At 38.5% G+C, this 10,068-nt stretch overlaps 1 pseudogene; it reads right to left on the bottom strand.

The window, feature by feature from the left end:
- Positions 1–318: 318 nt before the first annotated feature.
- On the bottom strand, positions 319–1,318 carry LOC129671005 (glyceraldehyde-3-phosphate dehydrogenase-like; annotated as a pseudogene).
- Positions 1,319–10,068: the final 8,750 nt, after the last annotated feature.

Below are 10,068 nucleotides of genomic sequence, written 5' to 3'. Positions count from 1 at the left end.
GTGTCTTGAAAACTGGGAACAACATTTTTTTCCTTCCCATCTATTGCAAGAGGAAGCTTCTCAGTGTCTGAGAAAGACACTGATCTATGAGTATAGAAGATTGGATTTTCTTTTCTTTTTTCTTTTGGATGCAATGAGCTTTTTGATGGTATTCAAGAGAGTAGGACTCCCTGTGCCCCTTCTGCTATTCTGGGGGGTCTGGGATGGAAACTGTGAGGGGGCTGCTCAGTGTTAAGGGCTGAATTGGCATAGAGACTCCTCAGCAGCCCAGGTTCTCTCGCTCTCATGTCCTTGCTGGGCTGGGTGGTCCAGGGCTTCTTACTCCTTGGAGGTCATGTAGGCCATGAGGTCCACCACCCTGTTACTGTAGCTGTATTCATTGTCATCCCAGGAAATGAGCTTTACAAAGTTGTAATTGAGGACAATGTCAGTCCCAGCATCAAAGTTGGAAGAGTGAGAGTCACTGTTGAAGTTGCAGGAGACAACCTGGTCCTCCGTGTAGCCCAGGATGCCCTTTAGTGGGCCCTCAGATACCTGTTTCACAATCTTCTTGATGTTATCACACATGGCAGGTTTCTCCAGTAGCCATGTCAAATCCATGACAGACACGTTGGGGGTAGGAACATGGAAGGAAATGCCTGTTAGCTTCCCATTCAGCTCTGGGATGACCTTGCCCATAGCTTTGGCAGCACCAGTGGATGATGTTCTGGTCAGCCCCATAGCCATCAGGACACAACTTTCCAGAGGGTCCATCCATAGTGTTCTGGGTAGTAGTGATAGCATGGAGTGTGGTTATGAGTCCTTCCATGATGCCAAAATTGTCATGGATGACCCTGGCCAGAGGGTGCTAAGCAGTTGGTGGTGCAGGAAGCATTGCTGGCAATCTTGAATGAATTGTCATACTTCTGATGGTTCTCATCCATCACAAACATGGGAGCATCAGCAGAAGAGGCAGAGATGATTACCCTTTTGGCCCCACCCTTCCAGTGGGCTCTGGCCTTTTCCATGGTGTTGAAAACACCAGGAAACTCCACAACTTACTCATCAGTAACATCACCCATTTGATGTTTGCGGGACCTCTCTCCTGAAAGATGGTCATGGCCTTGCCGCTGATGATAAACTTCCTGTTCTCAGCCTTGACTGTGCCTTTCAACTTGCCATGGGTAGAGTCATACTGGAACATGTAGACCATGCAGTTGAGGTAGATGAAAGGATCATTAATGTCAACAATCTCCACTCTGCCAGAGCTGCAGGCAGCCCTGGTAACCAGGCACCCAATATGGCCAAATCCTTTCACTCTGACCTTCAATATTGTGTCTAAGGGACAAGGTTAGCACTGAATGGAAAGATGCGGCTGTTTTGAACAGGGAAGAGCATAGCTAGAAGATTGTTTTGAAGGGTCATTTTATTGTTATGTACCTTCAGCAGAACAGTAGTATCTAGTCTTATGTTCTTGACCACTTTATCAGTTTTAGGCATTGGTTTATCTCAAGGAGTGGGCCTTAAATCTGATCAGATATAGTGATTGGTTATTCTGACGAGTTTGTGCACCAGCATATCTATTTTACAGGTGGGTTACCATTGTAGACTGAAAGATTTTTAGCTGGGTTGATGTTTAGCTTTCTCCTCTGATATCATGCAGAATACCTTCCAGTACTATGCATGCTAGTCAGTAGGGATGAAGGCTCTAGTTATGCAATCAGCTTGACCTCTCCATGTTCATTGAGTTCTGCAGGTGTTGTCTTCAGAAATAGGGCGTTACTATAACTTTGCAGAAAGCAACCAATAAGACTTGACAAAACCATGAGTTATTTAAGGGTGTTCATGGGGCCTCTTTAGCCAACATCTTGATTTGCTATAACCCATTCTCAGAACTGGAGGTTTCATTTGGTGGCATAAGGTATCTAGTTGAGGCATTGTCTCCTTAGCTTTGTGGTTATTCTCATTTAGATTTCTTTACATCCAGGGCTGGAAAAATTGCTCAACAGTTAAAAGCACTTGCTGCTCTTCTGGAGGACCTGAGTTTGATTTCCAGCACCCATATAGTGGCTCACAACCATCTCTAACTCCAGTTTTAGGAGAGCTGATGCCTTCTTGTGACCTCCCCAAATACCAAGATACCAAGCATGAATACATGCAGACAGGACACTCATACACGAGCTTCACACACACACACACACACACACACACACACACACACACACACACACACACACACATATATATATATATATGTATATATATATATATATATATATGTGAGCTTCTGCTATATTTGGTTTCCATATGACTCCTCAAATGGCCCTTAGTTTTAGCTACTCCCCCACATCTCCTCCCATCATCTCCTCTTCCCTCTGCCTCCCATATGATGTCCCCATTCTAGTCACCCCACACCTCTCCTCATGTCTACCTATAAGTGTCTATTTTACTACCCATTCATTGGAAAAAAATTCTTTCCCCTTAGTTCCTTATTTTATACCTAACATCTGTGGGTCTATGGATTTTAGTCTGTTTATCAAAGACTTAACAGCTAGCATCCACATTTAAGCATTTAAGCAAATGCATACCATATTTGTAAGATTAGGCCTGCGTTACCTCACCAAGGATGACTTTTTTTTCTAGCTCCATCTATTTACCTGTGATTTCCATTATTTCGTATTTTAGTAGCTAAATAATATCCATTGTGTACCACATTTTCTTTTCCCATTCTTCTATTTAAGGACATCTAGGTTGTTTCCAATTTCTGGCTATAATGAATGTTACAACAATAAATATGACTGAACAAGTGTCTTTGTGATATAATGAAGTATCCTTTTGGTATAAGCCCAGGAGCTGTATAGCTGGATCTTGAGACAGATTGTTTCCCATCTTCCTGAAACCACCATGCTGATTTCTACAGTGGTTGTACAAGGTTGCAGTCCAACCAGCAATGGATGAATGTTCCTTCTATTCTATATCCACTGATCTTGGTTTATTGATCTTGGCCATTATGATTGGTGCAAGATAGAATCTCAGAGTAGTTTTGATCTGCATTTCTCTGATAGCTAAGGATGACGAACATTTCTTTAAGTGTTCTCAGCCATTTGAGATTGCTTTGTTGGGTTTTTAGTTTAGATATGTTCCCCATTTTTAAAATTGGGTTATTTGTTTTGGATATGTGTGTTTTTTTTTTTTTTTTTGAGTTCTTTTTGTATTTTGGATATTCGCTCTCTATAAGATGTGGAGTTAGTAACAATCTGTTCCCCTTCTATTGCCTGCTACTTTGTCCAAATGATGGTGTCCTTTGCTATATAGAAGCTTTTCAGTTCTATGACATCTCATTTATTATTTGGGCTTAGTGCCTGTGCTAATGGCATTCTGTTCAGAAAATTGTCTCTTGTGACAATGAATTTATGGCTATTCCCCACTTTCTCCTCTACCAGGTTCAGTGTATTAAAATCTTTGATCCATTTGGAGTTGAGTTTCATTCTGTATGAACAGCATCATCTCTTTAAGAGACTTTTTCCCCATTGTGTATTTCTGGATTCTTTATTAAAATTCAGGTGTCTTCGATGTATGGATTTACATCTGAGTCTTCAGTTTGATTCCATTGATCAACATGTCTGTTTTATGCAAATAAAATGGTGATTTTTATTACTATAGCTTTGTAATACAACTTGAAATCTGCTATGGTGAAAACATTAGCAGTTGTTTTACTATTCAGGAGAGTTGAGTTATCCTGTTTTGCTTTCTTTTTATTTGTTTCCTTTTTGTTTTTTTTGTGTGTGTGTGTGTTTCCATATGAAGTTAAAAAATGTCTTTTCAAGTTCTGTGAAGAATGTGCTGAGGTGTTTGATAGGGATTGCATTGAATCTATAGGTGGCTCTTGGTAGTATGGTTATGTTTACTGTATCAGTTCTACCAATCTGTGAGCATAGGCGATCTTTCCATCTTCTGCTATCTTCTTCAGTTTCTTTCTTTAATGTCTTAAGTTTTAATTATAGAAACCTTTAATAAAGTTGCTTGTATTTACATATTCTCTTACTGGAGGATATTGGAGGTAACATAAGTATTCATGATGGCATGACCCCTTCTCTTAGAGATAGAGGAGAGAAGAGTAGGAAAGGAACAACAGAATGTTTTGAAATACCATTATATTATGAAATGAATTTGTTTCCTGTCAATATAAAAAACAATAGAGTAATAATGGGACTAGTTGGAAAGCCCAAGGTATATGAATAGAAAAGTAAAACTCTACCTATAACTACTTGGTGGTCAACCTAACTACAGGAGGAAGTATGATCAGATCTAGCCTTTTTATGAGCTGCTGTATGCTTTGACCATCCTGTAATCTTGTTCTTCCAGCTTTTAGCACTTCTTGGAATATTTCCAACCCACAGGAAGGAGAATATTTCAATATTGTCCAATTTGAGAAATATTTTTATTCAGAATCCAAGAAAGTCACCTAGCTTTATCTCCTGATATTAGGAAAAGGATTTGAATATTTACAGAAATATAAAGTTCTCCAAAACATGAATAAGTGCTATTATTCAAAGAAAACAAAGTAGAAAACTATTTAAAAATATTAGAGGTATCATTCTCAGTTTCAAAAAAGGGGGTATTAAACTATCAAAGTCATAGTTGGAACCAGAGTGCATCCTGTCAGAGGGACTGAGATATCTTTAGGATTGATAAGTTGTACTTCATTTGTTGGACAGCTATAGCACCTTATGTACATAATTGATTCCTTAGCCTTTCAATGGCTCCTACCTCTTAAGAGTGGACACAGAATTTTTAGAACTATTGATATTTGTTTTGGTTATCTAGAGGGATTCTCCCAGCCTCAGTGGGCAAGGCCAGTGGGAACCACTCTACAGTGTATATTTAACATTGCACTGTGAGCTGTCGCATCCAAAATGAAAACATCTACAAGCTTGCCCAGGAGACAGTACATCACCTTTAGACCCAGACCACAAGTATGGCATCTTATCTCTCTAGGGATGGCATCCAGAGGCTCACAAATTCTAAACACTCTGAAGCTAAGAGGTATTCCCAGCACTGTGTTTCAATTTCTGGAGATGGGAAGACTGATAGTTATGGACGTTGATAACAATAATAGCTTCTAATTCCATATCACATTTTTGGTGGTGTATGAGATTATTAACCTGTACTTTTTACTGATGAGAAAATTGAGACTCAGAAAGTTAAGTGGTTTACCTCAGGTTATTTAGCCTATAAAGCAATTGGTAGAACTAGAATTCAAGGTTAGGAATTCTGTGATTTTTGCTTTGTTTCATGTCTTGAGCAAGGGTCTTGCCCTGTATTCCAGGCAGGCTAGACTTGAACCCTCTGTGTAGCCCAGGTTGGGTCTGAATGTGAGATCTTCCTGCTTCAATCTTCTGAGTACCGACATTACAGGCTGACCACATTACCTGGCCTCAAGTATTATTATGTACTTATTTTTTTGTTTTAATTTTTGATAGACCTTGTTAAGCAACCCAGGTTGTATTAGAACTCTCAATTCTGCTGCCTCTACTCATTGAGTGTTAGGATTACAAATGTGTACTATCACATCCAGTGTATCCAAATCTGGTTCCCTTTCTCTCCTTTCTTCCTTCCTTCCTTCCTTCTTTCCTTCCTTCCTTCCTTCCTCTCTTTCTTTCTTTCTTTCTTTCTTTCTCTCTTCCTCCCTCCCTCCCTCCCTTCCTTCCTTCCTTCCTTCCTTCCTTCCTTCCTTCCTTCCTTCCTTCCTTCCTCTCTTTCTTTTTATTTTTCTTTCATTCTCTCTTTCTCCCTTCCTTCCTTCCTTCCTTCCTCTCTTTCTTTCTTTCTATTTTTCTTTCATTCTCTCTTTCTCTCTTCCTTCCTTCCTTCCTCTCTTTCTTTCTTTCTTTCTTTCTATTTTTCTTTCATTCTCTCTTTCTCCTTTCCTTCCTTCCTTCCTTCCCTCCTTCCTTCCTTTCTTCCCTCCCTCCCTCCTTTCTTTCTTTCTTTCTTTCTTTCTTTCTTTCTTTCTTTCTTTCTTTCCTTCTATTTTTCTTTCATTCTCTCTTTCTCTCTTTTTTTCTTTCTTTCTTTATTGTTTTAAAGACATGGTCTCTCTATGTAGTCCTGGCTGTCACTATATAGTTCAGGCTGGCCTCGAACTCACGGAGATCCACCAGTCTCTGCCTCTGTCTCAGGAGTGCTTAGATTAAAGGTGTGTACCACCATGACTGGCTCGAAATCTGGTTTCTTCATTGAAGCACTGCTTGTGTGTCAAAGGAATGCAGATCCTACCTACTACCTAAATGTCTCTCACAGAAAGTTGAGGGACAGGCAAAGCTAGAATATTTAAATAATAGTGATAAAAATTCACAAATGAAAACTGCCGACTACTAGCTCCATCTTACATGCACCTAGAATATAAGCTAACCTGAGATAAATTTAATCAAAGACAAACTGGAATTTCAGAATGTGCCTTTGCACAGCATGTAGAGGTCAAAGAAACATAAAAATTCAAGGAAGTCTTATCTAAAGTGTTTAGGGCAAAAGAAAATGGAAGGAGTTATCCTGAGTACAATGTCTTTAATGAAACTCTTCCCTGATGGTTCTTTAAATAAGGCATTCTTAACTTGAGTTCTATCCAGTTCGAAAAGATCCAAGGACAAAACTGGATGTCTCTTGAAAAATATAGGCAAGAGAAACCATGAGCAAATATAAGTAACAAAGTAAGTCTAGGTACATGCTCAAGAAATGTCAAGTGAGTCTTTTCAGGTTGGAGTAATGATGTATTCAAATGCAGTTGAACAGAACTGCAAGAACAGAGCAGAAGAAAGCATACAAACAAATCGGTACTTTCTAAAAACTATTTTTTTTGACAAGAAGGTATAGTGAACTTTGAATGAGTTGCTGCAAAGTGTTTCGAAATATTCCTTAAGGTAATCAGGTTCCACATGATGCATAACTCACGAAAACCACAATCCTATCATAAGGAGAGAGGTGGGTTGTTTTTAGGGTCTTTGCTAAATTCTGAGAATAAATGTTCATTTCGAAAGCCTGCCTCATGCAATGTTGACTTGAAATCGCCAGTTGAAAAACTATGCCACTGTCAAGAGTCTAACAGGTGATAACAGAATACTGCAGTCCCCAGCTCAACACCAGCAAGTTTAAAAGGAGAACAGAGCTTAGGGACTCACAAGGTGCCCTTGGTTGAAGGTGCAGAAGGACTTCTAGGGATGTATGGCTTACACAGAGATAAAATCAACATCTCCTCTCTACGTTTTTTATTTTTAATTTTAAGACAGGGTATTATGTAGTAGATGGCTCTTTGAATAAAATCAGGGCAAACATTCTGGAGCTCCTAACACTGTATTTTAGTCTCAGGATTGAAATGTGAGAATGCTGATATGGTAATGTTATGAACAAAAAATATGAAATTGGTTAAACTCTACTCCTAAAAGACATAGGCTCCTCAGAGTCAATGACACAGGAAGTATTGGGAAAAAACAATTTGTCCCTCCATTCTAATAGTGTTAGTCAGTTTTCTGTTACCACAACAAGTACCTGGAATAAATCAATTTAGCAAGAGAAAATGGATTATCTTAGACTTGCATCACTCTCTGTAGTTCAGAAAGTTTATCCATCTCTCTTACCTGTCTTGATCTAAAATATATTCCTTCCTGTAAGTGTAGAACAATTTTTACTATCTAAATCCTATAGATGAAGAAAACTTAGAAATATTAAAAAAAAAAACCTTTCCCCACAGGTAGAAAAAAAACAAAGCCACATTTGCTTCTATTTCCTCTTGAGAAAATAGAGAATGGTACCAATACAGAATGGTACTGAAATATTTTCCTTTTTCTGCTCTGTAGAGATAACCACCAACTTACACAACTGTATCACATATATACACATACACTCTAATATCTATCTATCTATTATCTATCTATCTATCTATCTATCTATCTATCTATCCATCTATCTGTATCTATATATTCATGCTCGGAGTAACTAGACACTATATTATAGTTAGATAGATAACAGAGATAGAAAAAAAGAGATAGACATAGTTATTTCCTGTAGGTGCATGTGTCTCCACAGAGCACAGACATTGCCCGAATTTTTCTATACAATTCTTGATAGTAAATACTTTAGGTTTTGTAGGTCTCTGTTGAATATCCTGCATTTAAATTTTTATAAAAAAATTACAACTCTTGAATCCTGTAAAAATCATTACTGGCTGTCAGGCTGTACAAAGGCAGGCTGGAGACTGGGTTTGGCCTTTTGGGGACAATATTCTCATTCTTGGATGTTTTCCCACAACTAAGTGTTTTTAACAATTTACATGTCAATAGAATCATGTTATGCTTTTTTCCAACTTACAGGTTGCTTATGCATTTGATTGAATTAATATGTGTTTTTGTTATTGCACATTCAGAAACTTTTTAATGTTACCAATTTTTTGTATGCCCTCTACCATGTTTAGTTCTTTGATGCAAATGGTGACAATTCCCATTATTTAAAAATCTATGGCAAAAGACTTACTTGGATTTAAGTAAAAAAAAAGTTCCTGGCACAAAGTGTATACTGTATCTATGTTTGTCTATTTTTATTTTTTAAATCTTGTATATAATTTCATATTTAAAAAGATTTGTGCCTTTTTGTTTCTTTGTTTGTTTTTTGAGACAGGATGTCCTGGAATTCACAGAAATCCACCTGTTTCTGATTGGTTAGATTTGTGCATTTTAAATGATTTTTTTAGCACCTTGTCTCATCTCAGTGCTTGGTTAGCAGAAGCAGGTGGATATCTGTAAGTTCAGTCTCTAAAAACAGAAATACAACAATAAAAATCCAAACCCAAAACTTATTTTAACCAATTTCTATACCTCTTTCTCTATTATTGCTTATTTCATAGTATTTTTTCTTTCTTACCTCTCTCCTCTTCTTTTTTTTGTGATAAAGATAGAACCCAGAGCCTCAGTCATGCTAAACAAGTATTCTATCACAAATCCATATGCCTACTTCTGTATGTTGTCTCTTTGCTATGTAAATGTGTAGGAGTAGGTGTGGTAAAATGTTTTTCTGTTTGCGTATTCATATGTGAGTACAGGACTCACCCACATATGTACAGAGGTCACAGTTCAGCTTAAGAGTCTTCCACAAGACTTATCCAGTTTGGTTTTTGAGATAGTAGGATCTGGGGATGGTGTGATTAGGCTAGGGTAGCTGGCCAATGAGACCAGAGAGTCTTTGTATGTACAAGGCTGTGATTTACAAGTGCATGCTACCATGTCCAAGTTTTTTTTCTTGCACTCCTTTTTCCTTCCTCTCCTCCTTCCCTTTCCTCCCATCTTTCTTTTATTTTATTAATTTATTTTTTATTAATTGGAATTTATTCACTTTGTATGCTAGCTATAGCTCCCTCCCTCGTCCCTCCCAACTCTACCCTCCATCCCTCTTCTCCTCCCTTGACCCTTCCCAAGTTCACTGATGGGGGAGATTCTCCTCCCCTTCCATCTGACCCTAGCCTATCAGGGCTCATAAGGACTGGCTGCATTGTCTTCCTTTGTGGTCTGGTAAAGCTGTTTCTCCCTCAGGCAGAGGTGATCAAAGAGCCAGCCACTGAGTTCATGTCAGAGACAGCCCCTGTTCCCATTACTAGGGAACCTACTTGGAGACAGAACTTCCATGGACTACATCTGTGTAGAGGTTCTAACTTATCTCCATGCATGGTTCTTGGTTGGAGTATCAGTCTCAGAAAAGATCCCTATGCCTAGATTTTTTGGTTCTGGTGCTCTTCTTGTGGATTTCCTGTCTCCTCCAGTCCTTCCCTCTTTCTTTCCTTCCTTTCTTTCTTCCCTCCCTTCCCCTCTCATTCTTTGTCTTGCTCTTTCTTTTTTCCATTTTCTTTCTGTAGGTGCCAGGTTTTGAACTCAGGTTGCCATGTGTTTATAATTAGCATTCCCCAAACCCTTCTTACTTTATTTTGAATGACCTTCATTTCTGTTCTTATCCTCATGACTCATCCCAGTGCCGTTACTCTCTCAGGAGCCCAACATCTCATTTTTTGTTTGATATTGCCTCTGTCTTTTTTGTTTGATGCAGGGT

Source organism: Psammomys obesus, unplaced genomic scaffold (assembly GCF_907164565.1).
Source record: "Psammomys obesus unplaced genomic scaffold, mPsaObe1.curated_primary_1811, whole genome shotgun sequence".
NCBI lineage: Eukaryota > Metazoa > Chordata > Mammalia > Rodentia > Muridae > Psammomys > Psammomys obesus.
The sequence above is the reverse complement of the archived record's forward strand: the minus strand, read 5'-3'. Positions and strand labels throughout refer to the sequence as shown.